The sequence below is a fragment of the Protopterus annectens genome, chromosome 1.part0, assembly GCF_019279795.1.
Source record: "Protopterus annectens isolate FY-2018-M chromosome 1.part0, PAN1.0, whole genome shotgun sequence".
NCBI lineage: Eukaryota > Metazoa > Chordata > Ceratodontiformes > Protopteridae > Protopterus > Protopterus annectens.
Window position 1 is genome coordinate 613610854 of NC_056725.1, and position 22841 is coordinate 613633694.

Below are 22841 nucleotides of genomic sequence, written 5' to 3' on the forward strand. Positions count from 1 at the left end.
ATGGATTGGTTCGAAGGAAAACCTTATCTTTGTGAAAAATCATGTAAGGAACTTTGATGGACAAGGCCTGTAGTTCTAAAACCCTTTTGGCAGAGGCAATAGCCACCAGAAAAGCTGTTTTCCAAGATAAATATTTGAGATCTGCTGTTGCAGCTGGCACAAAAGGCAGAGCGACCAAAGCTTGAAGAACCATAGTAAGGTCCCATGGGGGAACAGGATCTTTGACCAGGGAGCATAACAAAAAGGTGCCTTTAATAAAGGCTTTACACAATCTGGAGGAGGCTAAAGAGGCAGAATTCTCACCCACATGAAAATGAGAGATGGCAGCCAACTGAACCTTGACAGTAAAAGAACTAGCTCCGTGTTGAAAAATATCAGCTAGAAAATCAAGAATGGTGGAAATAGGAGCCATGAAGGGGTCTAAACTCCTCTGAGAGGCCCAAAAGGAAAAAACGTTTCCACTTGCTGCGATAAACCTTCCTGATCGAAGACTTATGAGCAGCCACCAAAATAGATCAAACTGAGGAGGATAGTCCAGGAGTCCTAGCAATCACGGGAACTGGAGCAGCCAAGCTGTGAGCTTCAAACTGTCCAGATTTGGATGAGGCACCCCCGAAGGGTGTGAAATTAGATCCTGAATGGGATCTAGGATCCAAGGCGGAGCCAGAAGGTGAGACCAAAAGAAGGGAAACCATACCTGATGAGGCCAAAATGGGGCAATGAGGATCACTTTGCTCCCCAGTCAACGAGCTTTCTGTAGAAACTTTGGAATAAGAGGTACTTGGCAGGTAAGCATACAGAAGACCGGGAGGCCAAGCATGAACTAGAGCATCTCTGAGGGACTCCCCCAGCAGGGGGTTCAGAGCGAAAAACTCAGTGCACTTCGTGTTGGAAGGAGATGCGAAGAGATTACTGCAAGGTTGACCCCATTCGTGGAAGATCTGTTCCACTATTGAAACATTCAGAGACCACTCGTAAGGCATCAGAATAGTCTGACTTAGCCTGTCCACTAGGATGCTGGACTGTCCCAGAATGTGGGTTGCGATCAGAAAGCGACCGGTGTAGATCGCCCATTCCCACACTCTCATGGCCTCGCGACAAAGGGGGTAAAATCTGGTCCCTCCCTGTTTGTTGATATACCAGACCACTGACATGTTGTCTGATTGAATTGCAATCGTTCCCAGAGGAAGAAAGGCATGAAGGGCCTGCAACTCTAGAAGAACCGCCCTCATCTCTAGGACATTTGTGTGCAAGCTGGTCTCTACAGGGGACCACAGGCCTTGGACTGTCCTGCCCGAACAATGCCCCCCCCTCACATGAGATGGGAGGCGTCCGTGGTCACTGTGGCTTGGGCAGAGGCTGGAATAAAGGGTCGTCCCTCCAAAATGTCCGGAAAACACATCCACCATATGAGGGACGACCGACAGACTCGACTGAGTTGAATTGGATATGCCAATGGCAGTTCCAACAGGGACCATTGTACAGCTAGAATCCACTGTAGAATTCTCATGTGTAACCAGGCACATGGGAGAAGAGTTATGGTCGCCGCCATCGAGCCTAAGACCCTCAACACCGATTCCACCATTGGGAGATGAGAGTGGAAGATCAGGAAGACAGGCATTATCAGGTTTTGTACTCTCGCTGAGGTCAGGAAGATTTTGCACTGAAGAGTATCTATTCTGGCACCAATGTAGTCTGTCACCTGTACAGTATCTAGGAGTGATTTGGATGCATTGATTGTGATCCCCAAACGCAGGGCAAGAATCAGGAAATAATTCCTGGTATGGGAGAGTAGACACCTGGTGGGAGCAGTGAGGAGCCAATCATCCAGGTACGGATAGACCTGAATCCCCTGAAGCCTCAGGTGATTCGCTAATACCGCCATCACTTGGGTAAACACCCTGGAGGCTGTGGTGAGACCAAAGGGTAGGGGTCGAAATTGGTAATGACTGACTCCTATCTGGAAGGGGAGGAACCTCCTGGAGCTTCTGTGCATCTTTATGTGATTGTAAGCATCCTGAAGGTATAACAAGCACATCCAACTGCTCTCTTGCAGGTACTGTGGATGGACGTTAATGTGACCATCCGGAACTTCTCTTTGGCAACTGACAGCTTCAGGGTAGAAAGGTCCAGAATGGGCCTCAAGTCCCCCCTTTTCTTTGGCACCAAAAAGAACCTGGAGTAGAAGCCAGACTGATCTGGGGGGATGGTTTCGATGGCTTGTTTTTCTAGCAGCTTGGAAATTTCCTGTGCTGCTGCCTCTCTTTGCATAGGTGGTACATCTGGGAGGGGTCTGGGAGATTTGGGGGGACCCACAAAGGAGATAGAGTATCCTCTGGATATGATCTTAAGCACCCAGTTGTCTGATGTTATGGACTCCCATACCGCTAGGTGTAAGGACAATCATCCCCTGACTGCCTCCAGAGTAGAGCAGTCAGGCCACACCTCAGGGTTGCTGCCCGGGTCTGTCCAAGAAAGGTTCTCGAGACCCAGAAATCCTCGGACCCCCTCTGTCTCTGGGCCGGCGTCCATTCTGTCCCTCTCTGCCTCTGGGGGAAAAAGAGCCCTGAGTGTCCCTGGAAAACTGTGACTTCCGGAACCACATCTTCTTTTGCCCTCTCTGGTTCCAGGAAAAAGACATTTGAGAGTTCGATAAGCAGATCTCAACAGCAGACAGTGTCTTCCTGTCCTTCTCATTCTGGACTAATGTCTCTTTGACAGTCTTACCAAACAGAGTGGAGCTGTCATAAGGGACATTGGCAAAGGACGCCTTGAAAGGTTCCAAAAATTGACATAATCTGAGCAAGGAGTTGCACCTCATGGACACGCCAGACCCAGCCACCCTAGCCGCTCCTTCAGTAGCATGTGAAAGGAGTCGTATAGACATACTGGAAACTGATTTCAAAGTAGCCATCCTCTCGGAGAACGAGGCCCTGTCCTCCTGCGACATGGATTTAGGGGGAGACTCCTCCAGCTCCTTTACCAGGTTGAGTTGGAGTCTGGTGACATGGGCCAGGTAGTTCAGTGCCCTAATTGAAAAGGTAGCTGAAGCATAAACCCGCTTCCCTAGGCGGTCCATCATACGTGACTCCTGGTCAGGAGGATGAACCGAGGAACTCTCCTGGGCAAGTTCCTTCTTTGTGGCTGCTGCTACCACCATAGCGTCTATGGGGGAGCCCTTGTTCCATGCTGGTCTGTCTGTGGGGGGACTTAAAATTATGCCGGGTCTTTTTGGAATTGGTTCCATGGTGTCCGGCTCCTTCCATGCCCGCGAGGTGACCAGATCCACCAAAGGATCCGCGGGAGGGGACACACAGGAAGTAGGTGGGCCTGTGCCGAAAACCTCCAGGGACACAGACTCATCAGAAGAAGGTCTGGGGGCAGACCAACCTCCCCGTTGGTGCAGGATTTCCATGATGTCTCCAAAGGAAACATCCTCGGGAGGTGACCTAGGGGAACCTTCTTCATCATCCAAGTCCGTATTCTTGGTGAAGGACTCGGGGGGGGGGGGGGAGGATCCAAGTGCCTCCTCTTACACGTATGCTTGCGAGACACCTCTCCGGTGGGGCTCTCTGGGGGGAACTCGCAAGCCACTTGTTCCTCAAGGGGAATCGTCTGGGGCTCCTCAAGCACGGGCTGTCCCTCTGGTAAAATTATGGGGACTGTAGAAAGAGCCGAGAGGGTCTGGGTGGAGTCCAAGGGGGCAGTCAGGGGTCTCGATCCATCAGAGAGAACCCTTTCTACCATGCTGAATGATGAAGGAGAGAAACCCTCCTGAGAAATCAATAAGGAGGCCGGTCTCCCCGGGTCCGATGAGAGAATCGGAGCTGGGCCCGAAGTGGATGGAGCTCTGAGGGAGGGAACTTGGCCCAACAACAGTCGAGCCGATGAAAAAAGTTCCACTCCCTCGGATCCAAGGGTCAGAGAGCGGTTCGGATCCAAGCTGGTCAGATCCGACATGCTCCGGGCAGCTGTTGGCGTAGAGGAAGCAGGTGCCGTTGGCGCCGACCCCTGACTAAAGCCATCCTTGGGTCCGAATACTCCGAACCCAATGGACGGATCCAGAGAAGGAGATATTGGCTGGAAAAAAGGAAGCGAGCTCCCCCCCCACCCCCGACAGGTGGCTGGCAAGACCCCCATCTGGATCTGAGTACGGATGAACCTCATCATTTTATCCATATTGACCTCAGACAAAGACCGGGTGGACCTCGACGAGGCCACGGTCTCCAACCTTGTGGGTCGGGGCACTGAGGCCCTAGAAGCTGAGCGCGTCTCCTCCGGCTCCAGGGAGAACCTCAGAGATTGGAGCCAAGGGGAGTCACAGATCCATAAGGTTTTTACTGGTGAAGGGAGGTCTGGAGACCTCTTGCGCTTTTCCCTCGCCTTAGACTCTCTCTCCTTCTCTCTGCCCCTTTTCCACTCCATTTCCAGAGGCTTTTGCACAGGAGGTTGAGTCCCAGCCTGGGAGGGAGGAGAAGCCAGGGGAAGAGAAGAAGAAGAGGCGGCCACATCAGCCGCTGTGACCGAAGATGAGGCAACAGACTCTGAAGGGGGAAGAAGGCCTTTCAGGGCCAACTTGGCCTTCCTATCTTTAATGGCTCAAACCCTACACATATAGTGCAGTCTATGCTGAGATGGGCCAAGCACAAGCACATAACACACAGAGTGTGGCCATTCAGAGGGGAGAAGTTATGGCCACACTCAGTGCATCTTTTGAAAATAAGCTTCTCAGCCATACTGTCAAAAGAAAGAAAAAATTAAAAGAAAATGTTATTTTCTTTCTCTCTCAGAGCACCCACTCACCACACTCACACACAGAAAACACTGGGGGGGAGGGGAAGCAAAAATCCACACAACTACTCTAACTAAGCTAACTACCCTAAAAACTATAAGCTCGATGTACCAAGCGAGGGGAGGAGAAAGGGGAACCTACTCTATCACTATCTAAAGGTTTTTAAGGAAAGAGATATTTTTAAAGTTTTTACCTACTTGCAAACCTGGAGCTCAAGAGATCACGATGCATAAACTATTCACGGCAAACGAGATCTGGGGGTTGGAAGGTAGTGGAAGTGTATTATGGGTAAGGGGAGGAGCTTGGAGCTCAGAGCAGATGCTAGTAAAGTTGCCAGCTTGGATCCGATACAGATCTGTATCCCACAGGTTGAAGACCAAATTAAGTATCCTACTTCAGATCATGCTTTAACCAAATGGGACATCCTGTGCTTGGACACAGAATTTCCTAAAATGCAATGGACCTTAACCCCTGAAACTGCACTCCTCTTGGCAACTGATGGGTGATACGAATGTGTGAATGTGTTTTGGTCTTCCTTTCTTGAACTCTGCAAAAGAAATGTGAATTCTGCAGAAATGGCAGGAGGGCATACAAGAATATTCTTCTGCCAAGAGACAGGGAATGTACACACCGCTATCTTCCTCCTGCCCTACTCAAAAATATGTGGATGACATTCTCCTAAGAGATAAACAGGTTATTATCCATTGTGTCTTGCATCTGGAAGACCAGGATAAGGCATGGCCTTTCAATCAGCAACTTCAGGAAAGTACTGTAGGAGGAGCTCAGTGCCTACTAGCTTGTTCACTTTCAAATGCATATGAACTGCAGAGACACTGATACCCCATCTTTGTTCTCTGCCATTTAAACAAGGTCACCATACAACGGGAGTAGGATCTTGTCCCTCTTGCTTATTTAGATACTGCACAATGAAAGAACTGGCTGACAAGATGAGGAAAGGCCTAGGAATCAGATTTTTCATCAAGGGTTTTAGGGACAGAAGAACTGCACTCAGATTCACCTGGCTACTGTGTAGCCTCTTTTCCTAGACAACCTCCACACTCCCTGCAATGAATGGGAGCCTAAGTGAGCTTCCCAGCCTATAAATAAAATAGCTGTCATTACAATCTTTAACATGCACAGCTACAGAAAGGGAAACCCACGTACAGACTCATGGAGAAAGTCTGCCACGTCACGGTCTAGTAACATGAATCTAATAGCAGAAGCAGGTCCTGTGATTCTGAAGCCACTTGACATCTCTTAGAATACTGCAACACTCACTTCCTTGGCATGCACATGAAACCTTTGAAAATGTGTCATATATCAAGCACAAATGGCCCAGAAGAGTTCAAGTCTGGACAATGCACTGCATCTCACCCAGCTGACCAAAGTCATGACTTCCTAGGCCCTCTCTAAATGCAGTAAAGAATGACAATAATGAGTGCCCTGCTTCATGGTAGTAAAGTCTATCCTCTGAAAAAGAATCAGACAGGACTCTCTCAGGTTCATGATCACCTTAAGGACTGCAACCACAGGAGTATCCACAGCAAAAAGTACAGTTTTGTACCTACCATAAATGTAGATGTTCGAAGATCCACATTGCTGCAGTCCTTACACTTGGGTAGTCCGCTGTCCTCGGTCGGCCCGAATATCAAAGTATTAGGCTGACGTCGGTCAAGGTGCATAAGACTGACATCAGGATGTCAGGGTACATATGCGCATGACCGACGTCATATCCTCAGTCTTTTCTTGCCCCAGATGTCAGAAGACTCTAAACAAAAAGGTCAAAACCAAAAGACAACCAAAAAACAACCAAACACCTGTGTGCTAACTATAAGTACAATATATACAAAATTCACAATATGTACAACCCAAACCACACAACCACCTCTAACTACAGAGGGGAAGGAGGGAGGGTAAATTGGACTGCAGCAATGTGGATCTTCGAACATCTACATTTATGGTAGGTACAAAACTGTACTATGTTCTTCATCTCACATTGCTGCAGTCCTTACACTTGGGTAGAATCCCAAAGCAGAGAAAAGGGAGGATGGCACAACTAAAAAGCAGTAGGAGCTGCCAAAATGCCCTGTAAAATTGCAGTGGCAAAACCAGCCCTCGATTTAGAGTAAAGAGGAAGGAGATAATGCTTAGAGAAAGTATGCACTGAACTCCAAGTAGCAGCCTCCAAAATATCTTTAGTTGCTACCCCCCGTAGAAAGGCCGTAGAAGTGGCAGTAGCCCTAGTGGAATGAGGCCTGATCCCAGCTGGAATCTCCTTACCATGATGGGAATAACAGAAAGCAATACACAACCCAATCCACTTAGAAATAGTTTGTTTTGACACAGGCTTGCCCTGAGAACTCAAAGCAAAATAAACAAATAACTGCTGAGACTGCCTGAACCCTTTAGTTCTGCTCAAATAATATCGCAACTGCCTGTGTATATCCAAAGTGTGCAAATTCTTTTCCCCTTTATTTTGGGGGTTCGCATAAAAGGTAGGCAAATGAATAGTTTGGTTTAAAGCCACACTAGAAACCACTTTAGGCATAAAGGAAGGATTAGTACGCAAAGATACCCTATCCTTATGGAAAATTAAGAAAGGCTCAACTGCCATAAGGGCCTGTAATTCAGAAACCCTTCTCGCAGAGGTAATGGCCAACAAAAAAGCAGTCTTCCATGATAAATATTTCAACTCAGCAGTAGCTGCAGGCTCAAAAGGTTGTAGAGTGAGTTTCTCCAACACAAAATTGAGATCCCAAGCAGGAGTAGGAGCTCTCCGTGGGGGTCTTATATTCTTTGCCCCTCTAAGGAATTGCTTAAACAAAGGATGAGAAAACAATGGTGGGTCACAGTCATAGTGAGCAGAAATTGCTGCAGCATGAATCTTAATAGAAGAGAAGGACAAGCCTTTGTCCAGTAACTCAGTAAGATATTGAAGAGCCACACTTAAATTAGGCTTAGAAACATCAAATGCTTTTGCTGCACTGCAAAATAAAAATCTCTTCCATTTATCTGCGTACACTTTCCTTGTACTAGGCCTTCTGGCCTCCAAAATAACATTCAAAACTTGCTGTGGAAGCTGAGACCCTCCAGGGTTTAAAACAGAATATGCCAGGCTGTCAGGTGAAGAGAGTGAAGTTTGACATTGAGTAAATGACTGTTTTCCTGAGACAGCAGGTGTGGAATCGAAGGTAAAGGCCATGGAGGCTCCTGTACCAGACTTCTCAGTAGTGGGTACCAGTGCTGTCGAGGCCAATCTGGAGCTATTAAAATCATCTTTGGCTTGTCCTGTCTGACCTTCAGAAGTACCTTTGGGAGGAGAGGCAGAGGTAGAAAGGCATACACATGAAGATTGCTCCAATTGAATGAAAGAGCATCCACTTTCCAGGCTGTGGGATGAAAACTTTTTGTGCAAAACTTTGGCAGCTGGTAGTTTAGTGGAGAAGCGAACAGATCTATGTCTGGAGTTCCCCATGACACTGTCAATTTCTGAAAAACTTGAGGATCCAATTTCCACTCGTGGGGATCCATTATTTGTCTGCTCAACACATCTGCTAAGGAGTTCTGTGCTCCCGGCAGAAACCTTGCCTGAAGATTTAGCTGTAAACTGAGAGCAGTCTCCCACAAAATCATTGCTTGTCTGCACAGAGGATAAGAATGTGTTCCCCCTTGCTTGTTGATGTACCACATGACAGTTGTGTTGTCTGTTAGAATCAACACGTGCCCTGGAAGAAGTAAATCCTTGAAAGCTATTAATGCAAATTGGACTGCTAACATCTCCTTCAAGTTGATATGTAGATGTAGAAGTCTGGCAGGCCACGTGTCTTGTATCCACTTTCCATTTAGATGAGCTCCCCAAGCTTTGTCTGAGGCATCTGTCGTTAGAATCTGACTCGCCTCTGGCCGGGTCACAGAGAGTCCCTTGTTTAGGTGACATTCCTGAGCCCACCACAAAATTCCTTTTGAATGCAAGGTATTATCTGAATGACAGTGTCCATATCTTGGCAGTGCTGTGTCCATACATTTTTGAGATACCATTGTAGCTTCCTCATATGCAGTTTGGCATTGGGAAGCACCAGAATACAAGATGCCATGAACCCCAAGGCTTGAAGGACTGTCCTTGCAGTCAGCCTGGACTGATGAGACAATTGATGGAAGTAACGAGAAAGATTCTTTTGTTTGTCCGGGGTCAAAAAGGCCATCTGGGATGCTGTATTCAGTCTCACACCCAGAAAGCACATGTCCTGAGAGGGTACTAGACTGGACTTTATTTCGTTCACAGAATACCCCAGGCATCTTAGCACTGCTATCACATAATGTAGATGATGAAGAAGTTCGTCCTTTCCTTGGGCCAGAATCAGGCAATCGTCCAAATAAGGATAGATCTGTATTCCTCTTAGCCTGAAGAAAGCTATCACTGGAGCCAGAACCTTCGTGAACACTCTGGGCAGTAGATAAGCCAAAGGGCAATGCAGAGAACTGATAATGAGAAGTCCCAGCCCTAAAGCGTAGATACTTCCTGCAACTTAGCCTGATAGGAACATGAAGGTAAGCCTCCTTGAGATCCAGAGTCACCATCCAGTGATCTTTGCCCAGTAGAGGTAAAAGCTGTTGTAACGTCAACATTTTGAACTTGGGAATGTCCAGATAAGTGTTGAGGATAGATAAATCCAAAATTGGTCTCCACGTGTTCCCCTTCTTTGGTACTAGGAACAGGCGAGAATAAAATCCTAGGCCCACTTCTGACAGAGGGACCGGTTGTATGGCCCCTATTTGGAGCAGCAGAGAAATCTGTTTGTGAGCCTCTATTCTTTGCTGAGGAGGAACGTCTGGCATGCCTTTGAAAGGAGGCAAGGTATGGAAATAAAACCTGTAACCTTGATGTATGATATCCAATACCCATCTGTCTTGGGTAATTAAACTCCAATTTTCCTTGAAAAGTGCCAACCTTCCTCCCAAAGGTGCTGCCAGACGAGAAGGCTCTGGCAGCTGAAAAGGCAGGTCATTGGGTCTGTTTACGAAAGGACTGACCCCTGCCCTCACCGAAGACTGTGCAGGTGAACTCCCTGTTCTAGGCCTGAAAGAGCCCTGAGCTCTGCCCCTACCACGTCTAGACCTACCCCTAGACTGGGAATCATAAGAAGGATACGTCCACCCCTTGGTAGGCCAATTTCTGCTAAACTTGGAGGCTGAACCTGCAAAAAATCTTTAACAGTCTGCATAGACTTAGCCTTGTCTTCCATTTTCTTTAAGACTGCCTCAACCGGTGAACCAAACAACACATCAGATTGTAAAGGAGCATCTAAAATCCTTGTCTTAACATGGTCAGATAAATTCTGATCCCTCAGCCAGGCGTGCCTGCGAAGAACTGACCCAGTGGCAGCCACCCTAGACGAGGCCTGTACAGCATCAAAACCACATTGCAAAGAATGCTTACCCACTTGTTCAGAGACATGTACCAAATCTTGTAACTCTTTACACTCAATACCTTCCGCCAGAGCATCTACCTTAGACTTCAACTGAGAAAGTAGATAGTTTTGGTATTTCAACATGTGAAACTGGCAATTCAAAGCCCTCATAGCTAGGGTGGAAGAATTATAGACTTTCTTTCCCCATCTATCCAAAGCCCTGGCCTCTTTATCTGGAGGAACCGGATTTTTAACAACAGAAGCCTTAACACCCTTAGGCCCCTGACTAACAGTTTCTGGGTCTGCCCTAGGACTCTTAAAAAGATACTTATGAGCTTCAGGTACCCTATAATACCTATCCGGTTTAACCGGAGCAGGAGGCAAAGAATCAGGATTAAGAGAAGCCTCTGCAAACACATCCTCCACAACATCCAAAACAGGAGGTATAGCCAAAGGCCTATGCTGGGGTAAAACAAAATTCCTAAGCCTTTTCCTGGAATCAGAGAAGTCCTGACCTTCCCACTTAAAATGCTCCCTCATGGAATGAAGAGTCTCTGAAAAAGAAAAATCCTCAGGAGGAGAAGCAGAAGGAGTAGAATCATCCACATCAGAATCAGAATAAGGAGAATACTCCTGCAAGTCTTCAGCCGAAGACTCTGAAACATCTGAAGCCTGCTCAAAACTCCCCAACTCAGGTTCCACCCTAGGCCTCTTATCAGGAGGGGCAAAGAACCTCTAATCAAAGTAATCAAATCTTCTGCCATTTTAAGCATATGCTTCTTGGGCACAGATCCTGAAGAACTAGGAGTGACACCAACTGAAGCTAAACCTGGCCTGCCTCTGGGAGAAGCCTTGGAAACAGAAGGAGAAGGCCTAACCACCCTAGGAAGGGAGGGAGTACAGTAACCGGAGAAGCCCCTTCAGCCTGACCTGCCTCCTGAGAGGCACATCCTGTAATAACAAGGTCTCCCCTGGGACTCCAGAGAAACCTCGGTGGAACCACCGGCTCCACCGACACCTCTAAAGAACCGGCGTCCGTGCACGGACTTCGTCTAGCCTGGGCTTAGCTGCTTTATCCTTGCGCTTCTTCGAAGAAGCGGACGCCGGAGCATCCGGCGGCATATTATAATTGCACCGCTTCCAAGACTAACCTGGCACAATCTAACCTTCTCTTAATAGTGCGCTTATTGAATCTAGCACAAAAGCGACACCCAACAACGTCGTGCTCAGGCCCTAAACAAGGAATACACAAAGAATGATAATCTCTATGCGGTATCTGTTTCCCACAAGAAATACAGTTATTCACTTTTTCTGACATCCGGTAAACCACTGAGGCAAGAAAAACTAAAATATTCCCCAACGGGTACTTAGCCAACTTTGACTCGGTCTGAAACTCCGAAAAATTTCAGAACGCCGAACGGCACTTGCAACGCTGCTTCTGCATCGGACCATGCGGCAAAAAAGACTGAGGATATGACGTCGGTCATGCGCATATGTACCCTGACGTCCTGATGTCAGTCTTATGCGCCTTGACCGACGTCAGCCTAATACTTTGATATTCGGGCCGACCGAGGACAGCGGACTACCCAAGTGTAAGGACTGCAGCAATGTGAGATGAAGAACATCACTTCTACAGTGTCCCTGGATGGAGCTACAAGGGGCTAGTTATCTGGTCATCCAGATAAGGGAACACAAGATCCTTAGCAAGACTTCAGCCACCATGGCTAAAGGCTTGGTAAAGACTTTGGGTGCAAAGGAAAGCCCAAAATGCATGTTGTACTGGAAGTGATGTTTACCCATAGTAAAATGGAGGAATACCCTGTGTGGAGTGCAAATGCTGATCTGCCACAAGGTGTCCTTTATGGTCAGTGAGACTACTGAGACACCCTGCTGAAACAAGGGCACTAGCCCCTGTAACATGACCATCTGAAATTAGAATTTATGTACCTACCATAACTGGGTATCTGTAATGTCCATTTTTATTCTTCCTTACCACTGGGTTATGAATCCAACCCTCGGATCTGACTTGGCCGTATTTTTTAGTCTCGGATTCTTGCCTCGAGCTAATCCCTCTACCCATAATGGCCTAATCTCTCTGTAGCTTCCTCAGATCGGGTTTACTGCATTATTGCCTACCGACTAAAGAAACATAATAGACAGAAATAAATCAGAGGCTCAAACCAGGAATGTAAAGGTTCCTATAAATCCAATAGACCCTCTAGGAGCCAGTAGGTTATGGAATGGCAGGGAGAGAAGGAAAGGAGGAATGAAAATGGAAAACATAGATGCCAAGTATTTTTTCCAAACACCTTTATTGAATTATCACTTGTGAAACAGGCATATTTACATTCATATAAAAGTAATCAAACTATATTAACAGAACAAACATTAGGGTCTATATTAGAACATTGACAAAGCTGTTAATCGAACGGCTTTATACTCGAAAATGCCGGTGATAGAAGTGTGTTTTGTGAGATCGTGGTACAGTGAAGACAGGAAAATATGCCCTTTCCTCACTGTAGTGCGATCTCTGAGTTGGTATATATTATTAGTGGGGGGTGTGGAGGGCACAGCCGCCCACAAAAGCGAGTTCTATTTCCAGCATTTCCGATTATAAAGCCATTCGATTAACGGCTTTATCGATGTTCTAATACAGACTCCAAACATTATACTTCACGTATATTGCTATATGTCATATAACCTAAGCAATATTACATAAATTATTCAGTTCTTGCTTTTTCTTTTTAAACAAGAAACATCTTCATTAAACCATCACTTACAACAAAAGCAATCATACATTTATATAAATGAAAACAAACTACACCGACACAATCCTAGTTGTGAGCATTTTACATCACAAACCATACTGACACAACCCCAGATGCAAACATTATACATCACGTATAATCCACACAATTATTTTCAGTCAAACATTACATAGCTCATTTAAGTCCTGCCATTTTTTAAACCTCATTCCTCCCCTGTATGTATTGTTCCCACAACAACCATGTTTTCCTATGTAACTTGCTCCTAACCCTCTTCTAAAGATCTCAATTCCAGTTGTTTTATCTCTGTTATTAAATTCACTACTTCTAATATAGTTAATTTAGATTTTGATTTCTATTTTCTAGTAATTGCTTTTTTGGCAGCCACCATAATTAGACAGAGCAAGGCCTCACCATGTCTAGACAATTCTGATTCTGTATCACAGCTGAGAAAAATCATCTCCCTCATCACACCAATCCGCCCAACCCCAAATCTCTAACAGTGCATCTCGCAGAGAATCCTTAAAGTCTGCCAACCTACTGCACTCCCAGAAAATATGTTCCCAAGTACCTCTTTTTCCCTGTCACACCTCCAACATTTGCTGTCTACCTGAAGAAAATTTCTCTAGAGTCTACTTGGGGTATAAAAAATCTGTGTAAAGATTTCCAAGCAAAAGTTCTAAATCGTCTACATTGTGTTGTATATTTGGGATACATACATATATCCCCCCATTGTTTCTTTGTGAATTGCTTATCCAATCTTTCTTCCCAATCCTTTCTAACCTCCTCTGATTGATTCTTATAGTTATCATGCAATATTTTATATGCTCTACTAATGATTTCTTTTTTAATGGCACCTTCTGCCTTCTGTTCTAGATTCTACTAAAAACTATACGAGTGATGGTCTTTCATTTAGGACCCCCACCCCTAATTATTTCTCTTTGCCTATACTCTGATATCAATCCTCGATAGGGAAAGCAATCTCTAACCTGCAGTCCAAATAAATTCTTGGCATCTTCCCATTCTATCATCCTTCCCTCTCTAGTTATTTACTCCCAGTACCTTGATTCTTTTGCCAGTTTTCTCCAATAACTTCCAGCCCCCTCTTGCCTATTGTCTGTATTCCTAATTTCAGTCATCCCTATCGGCAGAATCTCCTTTCTATATTCCCATGTTGACTTAGTTCTTAGAATACTTTCTGCTACTTTATGGATATAATATTCTGTATAATTACTGTTATTCTCCTTAAAGGCCTGCATCCAAAATCCCAGTCTCTCCTTGTTTCTCGAGAGTCCCCTCTGTTTCAACAATATCCCTTTCTACTTTGAATTATACTTTTCTGCTTGGGCTATGTATAGGAGCCTTAACTGTGTAGCTCTGAAATACCCCTTCAAATTGGGTAATCCCAATCCGCCCTGTTCTAATTTAAGAATCAGCTTATTCCACTTGACTCTTGCCGTCTTCACCTCCCAGATAAAGTCCTTCAGCTCTTATTTCTATCCACAATATAAAAAGACATCTTAAAAAGCTCTGCAAAGTCCCATAGCCACATCCAGGCACGTCTCCTAAGGGCAATGCCTGAACCCACTGCTCGTGAGGTGCCTTCAGCCATGTGAGAGATCAACCTCACTGATGCATATGAAACAGACAAGAGAGTGGCCAGCTGCAAGGATGGTCTTTTGAAGTCCTCTGCAGGCATGGGCTTTGATGGAGAGAATTTGAAAGTTTTTGGTCAAATCTCTTTGAAGATGTGTGAAATGTGCCAGGTAATGTAGTGACCTCATTGCACTTTCTGTATCTGTCCAGCACCCTAAATTCCCTGTTTGCTCTTTCTTGGTGACTGCTGCCACCATCATAGCATCAACTGGAACTCCTTTGATCCAGTGGGGTTTTTCAGTGGGGGTGAGAAAGTACAGTTTTGTACCTACCATAAATGTAGATGTCCGATAGGTATGCATCTGCAGTCATCACATATGGGTTTGTCCTGCCTCAGGCAGCCCTTTGGTCGGCCGGATTCCAAAGTCTGGGTCTGGCCTCGGCTGATGTCGCACTTTCCCCGACGTCAGAGCGTCTGGGGTATAAAAGCATCAGCCGACGCCATCTTCCTCAGTTTTTCTTGCCCCAGATGCCAGGTGCCCTCTAGGAAGGCTAAATTTGGATAAATGCAATAAAATTCCAAACATTTGCAAAAATATATATATACATGCATATACAAACAAATACACCATAATAGATTCCCCCAGCTAGCTAAAAGAGGGGTAAGCACCCTAGGAATACCACAGAGGGGTAGGAGGGAGGGTAAACCTGACTGCAGATGCATACCTATCGGACATCTACATTTATGGTAGGTACAAAACTGTACTATGTCCTTCAAGGATGCATCTGCAGTCATCACATATGGGTAGAATACCATAGCCAAACTGGGGAGGAGGTACTAAGTGAAGGATGGTGTAGTTAAGATACCCTGCAGGACTGCCGTAGCAAAACCTGCTCTGGATCTGGAGTATAAAGGTAAATTGTAATGCTTGGCAAATGTATGCACGGAGCTCCATGTAGCAGCTTCTAAAATGTCTTTGGTAGCCACCCCTCTTAGGAAGGCTGTGGTGGTGGCTGTGGCTCTCGTGGAATGAGGTCTAATGTTAGCTGGCACAGTCTTTCCATGAAAGGAGTAACAAAGACGAATGCAATTTCCTATCCATTTCGAAATTGTCTGTTTGGAAATTGCTTTTCCTTGTATCCCAGCAGCATATGCTACAAACAACTGGTCAGTCTTTCTGTAACTTTTAGTTCTGTCCAAGTAGTAGCGTAGTTGTCTGTGTATGTCCAGGGTGTGCAGAAGTCTCTCCCCTTTATTTTGTGGTGTGGGAAGAATGTAGGCAAGTGAATAGCTTGGTTCAAAGATACCCTGGATACCACCTTTGGCATGAATGTAGGATTGGTCCTCAAAGAAACACTGTCCTGATGAAAGATAAGGAATGGCTGCACCGCCATTAAAGCTTGTAGCTCAGATACTCTAACTTGCTGAGGTTATGGCCAGAAGGAAGGCAGTTTTCCAAGACAAAAACTGTACATCTGCCAATGCTGCTGGTTCAAAGGGAGGAAGTGTTAGTTTTTCCAACACGAAATTCAGGTCCCAAGTAGGTAGAGGTGGTTTCCTTGGAGGATTAATGTTTTTGATTCCTCTTAGAAACTGTCTTAGTAGAGGATGAGAGAAGACAGGTGGATTTAAATTGTATTCTGCTGAGATTGCTGAGGCATGTATCTTGATGGAAGAGTAAGACAGGCCACTGTGGGACAATTCTGCCAAATATTCCAGTATATATGCCATATTCATCACAGTCACATCTAGGCCCTTTGCTGTGTTCCAGGTGTGAAATCTTTTCCATTTTGCTGTATATGCCTTCCTTGTGGAAGGTCGGCGAGCTTCCATAATAATATCCTTCACTCTCTGGGATAGGTTATCCTGAGAAGGAGTCATGGTATTCTCCAGGAGTTAGCTGCAAGGTTTTCAGGTTGGAGTGTAGAGTCCTGAAATTGTGCTGCGTCAGTAGGAGTGGCCATAGGGGGAGAGGCCATGGTTTCGTCTGTGACAAGCTCTTTAACAGTGGGTACCAGTGCTGTCTTGGCCAGTTTGGGGCTATCAGGATTACTCTGGGTTGCTCTGTCCTGATCTTCAGTAGGACCTTGGTCATTAGTGGAAGAGGTGGGAAAGCATACACTGTTAGAGCTTTCCAGCTGAAAGAGAGAGCGTCCACTTTCCATGCTTGTGGGTGGTATGTCCTTGAGCAGAATTTCTTCAGTTGATGATTTAGGGGGGAAGCGAACAGATCTATTTCCGGCCTTCCCCATGATTGTGTGATTTGTAAGAAGATGTCTGGGTGCAGCATCCATTCGTGTGCATCCATGGTAGTTCTGCTTAAGCTGTCTGCCAGTGTATTGTCTTTCCCTGGCACGAATTGGGACTGTAGCTGTATGTTGAGTTTCAATGCAAGTTCCCATAGATTCATTGTCAGTCTGCAAAGAGGGTAGGAATGGGTGCCTCCTTGCTTGTTTATGTACCACATAACTGTGGTGTTGCCTGTCCTTATGAGCAGGTGGCCTTGCTGAAGGAAAGGTTTGAAGGCCTCGATTGCGTGTATCACTGCCAGCATTTCCTTTTGGTTTATGTGCATGTGCAGCTCTCTTTGTGACCATAGCCCTTGGATACATCTGTCCTCCATGTGCGCTCCCCAACCTTGGTCTGAAGCGTCCGTGGTGATGGTTTGGTTGGCTCTTGGCTTGCTGAAGGGCAGCCCGCTGTTCGACTGGCAGGCTTGAGCCCACCACAGGAATTCCTTTTGAAGGCAAGGAATGAGTGGGATCAGAGCTTCTAAGCTGTGACTGTGCTGAGTCCATAAACTTCTTAGGTACCATTGTAATTTCCTGATATGCAGCCTTGCTTGTGGAATCAGAAGAATGCAAGATGCCATGTAACCCAGGGCCTGCAGGATTTTCCTTGCAGTCATCTGAGTTTGTCTTGTGAGATTCTGAAAGTAAACTGGTAGCTGTTTTTGTTTTTCTTCTGTGAGAAAAGCCATCTGGGTGGTTGTGTCTAGATCCGCACCCAGAAAAGTTATTCTTTGGGATGGAACCAGTCTTGATTTGTGGATGTTGACTGTATATCCCAAGGCCTGTAACAGGTGGATGGCATAGTCCAAGTCCTTTAACAAAGTTTGCTTGCTGTCCGCTTGTATTAGGCAGTCGTCCAGATAAGGGTAAATTTGAATCCCCTGAAGTCTGCAGTGTGCAATTACTGATGCCAGGCATTTCGTGAATACTCTGGGCGCAGTAGATAAGCCAAAGGGCAATGCTGAGAATTGATAATGCTCTGACCCTGCAAGAAATCTGAGGTGTCTTCTGCAGCTTTGTCGAATAGGGACATGCAGGTATGCCTCCTTGAGGTCTAGAGTCACCAGCCAAGACCCCTTGCCCAGCATGGGAAGGAGTTGCTGTAGAGTCAGCATTCTGAATTTTGGCACAATGAGGTACGTATTCAGTGCGGGCAAGTCGAGAATAGGCCTCCATTGATTTTCTTTTCTTGGAACAAGGAATAATCTTGAGTAAAATCCCTGGCCTTGTTCTGAAAGAGGTACCTTTTCTATGGCTTTCATTTGCATTAAGTTGGTAATTTGCTTCAAAGCCTCTGCCCTCTGATTTGGTGGCAGGTTTGGCATGCCTTTTCTTTTTGGCAATGAGTGGAAATGGAACCTGTATCCTTTGTCTATTATTTGCAGTGTCCATGTGTCCCCTGTAATGCTGTGCCAATTTTTTGAGAATAAAGAAAGCTTTCCGCCCAAAGGTGCTTCTAATTGAGCCCTGGTTGGCGGAGTCAAAATAAAGTCATTGAGTCTGTCCTGGTGTAGCAGTTGTAGTTCCTGCACTACCTCTCTGGTTGGGAGGCTGCCACTGACGGCCTCTGTAGGAGCCTCTAGCTTGCCCCCTACCTCTGGCACGTCTATTCCTGCCTCTTTGAGATCTGTCTGAGTCCGGAAAGGACCAATTCTTAGTAGGCCAATTTCTGCTGAATCTCGGTGGTTGGACTTGCAGGAAGTCTTTAACTGTTTGCACAGATTTTGTCTTTTCTTCAAATTTCTTTAAAACCTCTTGAGCCGTGGAACCAAATAATTTTTGCTTTTCCATAGGAGCATCCAAAAGCTTAGCTTTAACATGGTCTGGCAGAGATTGTTCCTTCAGCCAGACATGCCTACGTATAACTGCACCCGTCATAGCTGATCTACATGAAGCTTCCAATGCATCATAACCACACTGCAAGAAATGGTTACTAACCTGCTGGGAGTTATGCACCAGATCCTGAAGGGATTTACGATCAAGGGGTTCAGAAGAGGACAGTTTCTTATGCAATTCATCTAGTAAATACTCTTGGTACTGTATCATATGGAATTGACAGTTTAATGCCCTCATGGAAAGAGTTGCAGAAGTATACACTTTCTTACCCCATCTCTCTAATGCTCTGGACTCCCTTTCAGAGGGCAGAGGATTTTTAGCAGTAGCAGCTGCAACCCCTTTAGGGCCCTGGGAAATAGTTTCTAGATCAGCAGAGTGGGCCTTGTACAGGTGAAAATGTGAGTCCGGGACCCTGTAGTACCTATCAGGTTTGGCAGGAGCCGGAGAGAGTCAGGGGCAGTACAAGCATCTGAATAGACATCATCAATGACATTCAAAACAGGAGGTATAGCTAAGGGCCTATGCTGAGGTAAATGTAAAAAGGTCCTTAATCTCTGTCTGGAATCAGAGAATTCCTGACCCTGCCATTGAAAATGTTCTCTCATAGTGTGTAATGTTTCTCCAAATGAAAACTCTTCAGGAGGGGAGGCCGAGGGAATAGATTCTGTGGACTCATCTGAGGACTGTGGATCAGAGGGCTCAACCCTGGGCCTTTTGTCTGGAGGTGGTTGAGAGCTCCTGTCCGGATGAGGTTGGGAGCCTCTAATTAATGAAATCAGATCCTCTGCTAGGGTAAGAATCTGAGAGCTAGAAGAAGGTCTCTGAGAGGGAACTTTGGGAGGCAAAGCCTTAGAAAGTTTAGCAGCCTTAGCCCTAGAGAAAGCCTTAATGGACATGGAAGCAGGGGGTCTGGCTGCACCACGTGCAGGAGTAGACTTATCTAAAGTAATGGTGTCAGAAGGTTCCTGGACACCGTTTTCAGTAGGTAATTCAATGACCGACTCGGCCGGGGCCTCCAGGGCCGAGGTAGTCAGTTGTGTGGTTTCGGTAGTAGGAAGTACCAAGGACTCTGTTTCAGCCGAGACCGAGACACTCGCGGTAGGCCTGACCGAGGTTTCAGCAGAAACCGCGGCCCGCGTGTGTCGGTCCTTGTCCTTCCGTTTTTTGACTAAATGCGTCGGAGTCTCCGACGGCATTTTATAAGCAAAACTAGCCCCAAAAAACTCCTCTGCAAACTCCGACCGACGTCTAAGAGTTAGTCGGTTGAAGGAAGTACAGGCTGAACAGGCCGAGACGTCGTGGTCTGGGCCTAGGCAGGGGAGGCAGTAGGAGTGGAAATCCTTATGAGGTATTTGTTTCCCACAGGTTAAACAATTATTAACTTTATCTGACATCGGCTGAGGCAAGAAAGAGTCCCCAACGGGTACTTAGCTTTTTCGAAGTCTTCGGTAGCTGAATCACAGGAGCTGACCGACCGGCACTTGCGAACTGCTTCTGCTTCGGGCACCACGCGGCAAGAAAGACTGGGGAAGATGGCATCGGCTGATGCTTTTATACCCCAGAAGCTCTGATGTCGGGGAAAGTGCGACATCAGCCGAGGCCAGACCCAGACTTTGGAATCCGGCCGACCGAAGGGCTGCCTGAGGCAGGACAACCCATATGTGATGACTGCAGATGCATCCTTGAAGGACATCTTATCAGGTCTTTTAGGGATAGGTTTGATGGTATCTAGTTCCTTCCAAGCCCAGCAGAAAACCAAATCAATAAGTTAATCTGCAGAGGAGGTAACCCAAGATGTACACAGGTCAGAACAAAAAGCTTCCAAAAATACAGATTTGTTTGTGAGAGGGGTGTTGGGAAGACCAGCCACCTTTTTGCTTTAGGATCTCTAAAATATCTCTGGAGGAGACGTCATCCAGTGGTGATATGGGGAACCCTTCTCCATCATCAAAATCAGTATCCTCCATGAGTGACTCCATCAGGGAGTCAATGTGTGTTCTTTTGCATGTTCTCTTTCAATGCAACCCCTCTGTGGGATGTTCAGTGGATGTGGGATGTCGGAAGAGTGGGGAAGTTCCTCTACTGGAACCTGTTGGACACTTATTGGAACTGGATCTCCTTGTGGAGTAGGTCTGAGTTCAGAACCGATGAGAGAAAAGGGGAAGTATCTGAAAAATTAGAGGGTGGTTCTCCAGGGAGAAAAGAAGCCCTTTCCACTACCTCAAAAGTCAATGGACCTGGAGAAGATTCAACCTGCCTTCTTGGAGCTGAAGGTAGGTCAGATCCATGCCTCAAGGATGGAACCAGATCCGAAGTGTCCAGGGCTGAGGCTCTGAGAGGAAGGGACAAATCTGACAAAACTGGAGCCGAGCCTATCCCCTCAGATCCGACACTGACACTTTGTATCCAGGACCAGGTATGATCTGAGGATAATGAAGCAGAACTAGTCAAGGATATAGTCAGAGTCGAAGAAGAAGCTTTCCTCAGATCTGACACCTGACCTCTCCGGAATTTCACATCCTAGGACTCCAAAACCACTGGAGTGACTGGAGGAGGAGATAGAATGGTCCTGGATGTTATAGGCATACCCAAGGATCCGACAAGGGACAGAGCTGGTAAGACCCCAAACTAGAGCTGAGCTCTGAGAAATTTTCGCATCATCCTAGCCACAACTCCTTCCGATAAAGTTCTGGAGGACCTAGAAGAAGTTATGGATGGGGCCTGGAACAACTGAGCAGGCAGGGTGGGCGATATGGGTTTATTATGAAATGGAGTAAGACTCCTGTGGGACATACCAGGCTTTGGATCCGAAGATCCAAAGGTGGTGTTGTAGGGGATACTGAGATATCAGTATGAGACAAAGCCTTCGGATCTAAGGGTTTTGGATCCGAATATCGGATCTTCGGATCTGAAGATGTCAGAAACAAACTTTTTCTTGTTTTTGCTGCAGGCTCTGATGAAGACCTTGATGACTTAGAAGGAGAGCATTTATTATACTCCAACAGAGCCAACTTACGAGATTTTGAGGGGGTTTGAGCCCCCCAAAAAAGTAGTCGCTGGTAGTAGACCTTTCAAAATAAGTTTGTTTTCCTATCTGCCAAGGCCCTTGGGTTAAAAGTAGAAAAAAATGGACATGCAGTGTCCAAGTGTCCAGCACCAAGGCAGTACACTCACTCCTTGTAGGCACCCAAGTTAGGGATGTTGTGCCCAAACAAAGTCCATTTTTTTTAAAACTGGTCAGCTTATCCAATATGGTTAAATACTGCAAAGTATTAAGTCAAAGAAAGATATTTTTTTTGGACAGAAAAAGACAACAGTAAAGAATTTAACTAACAACAATATTAAAATATAAAAATACCCAATTAACTAAAGAAAGAAGGGTAAATATCAGAGAAAAATAACAGCAATGGTATGGAGAAATAAAGAAGTTATGTACTCATCATAATGTTCCATGGTTGTAGTCCATCTTCCCCTTCATTCTTACATATGGTTCGGAGCCGATCCTTGGCTCCGACTCGGCCGATTACAAAGCTTGAAGTCTCTCAGTTGGCTCGTGGCAAGGTAGGTATCCTATAGTGCACTAGTAAGAATCCCCATAGCTTGTTTGCTGCTGTCTAAAAAAGTGATAGAAAGTATTTCCACAAGGAACAACAAAGATGAAAGGTCTCCACCCTACAGAAGATAAATACTATCTTGTCTCCAGATCCTCCAAGGATACATGGATGGGGGTAGGTGGGGGGGGGGGGGGGTTCATAAGAATGAAGGGCGAGATGGACTCCAAACATGGAATGTTATGGTGAGTACATAACTTCTTTATGTTCTGTAGTCCTATCTCGCCTTCACTCTTACATATGGGACAGCGTCCCTAGCACCTGTTTCTTGGGTGGCTCACGAGAATATACTCCTAAGAACCATGGAACCAAAGGAGGCTCTACCCCTTGAGGCCAAATCCAATTTGTAATGAGTAATAATGGTATGAGGGGTAGCCCAAGTTGCTGCTGCACATATACTGTCAATTGGGACTCTGGCTTGAAAGGCAGCAGATTTGGATACGGATCTGGTAGAATGAGCCTTAATTTTAAACGGGAGTTCTTTGCCATTGGAAGAGTAAATAAACAAAATCCAATTTGAAATCCAATTTGATAATGTTAT

General features: G+C 45.9%; 1 protein-coding gene across 1 annotated transcript in view; it reads right to left on the reverse strand.

Annotated features, from left to right (window-relative positions):
* The window catches only part of TRERF1 (transcriptional regulating factor 1), a 1546663-nt gene that overhangs the window by 48229 nt on the left and 1475593 nt on the right, over positions 1-22841 (reverse strand). The window lies entirely within an intron of this gene.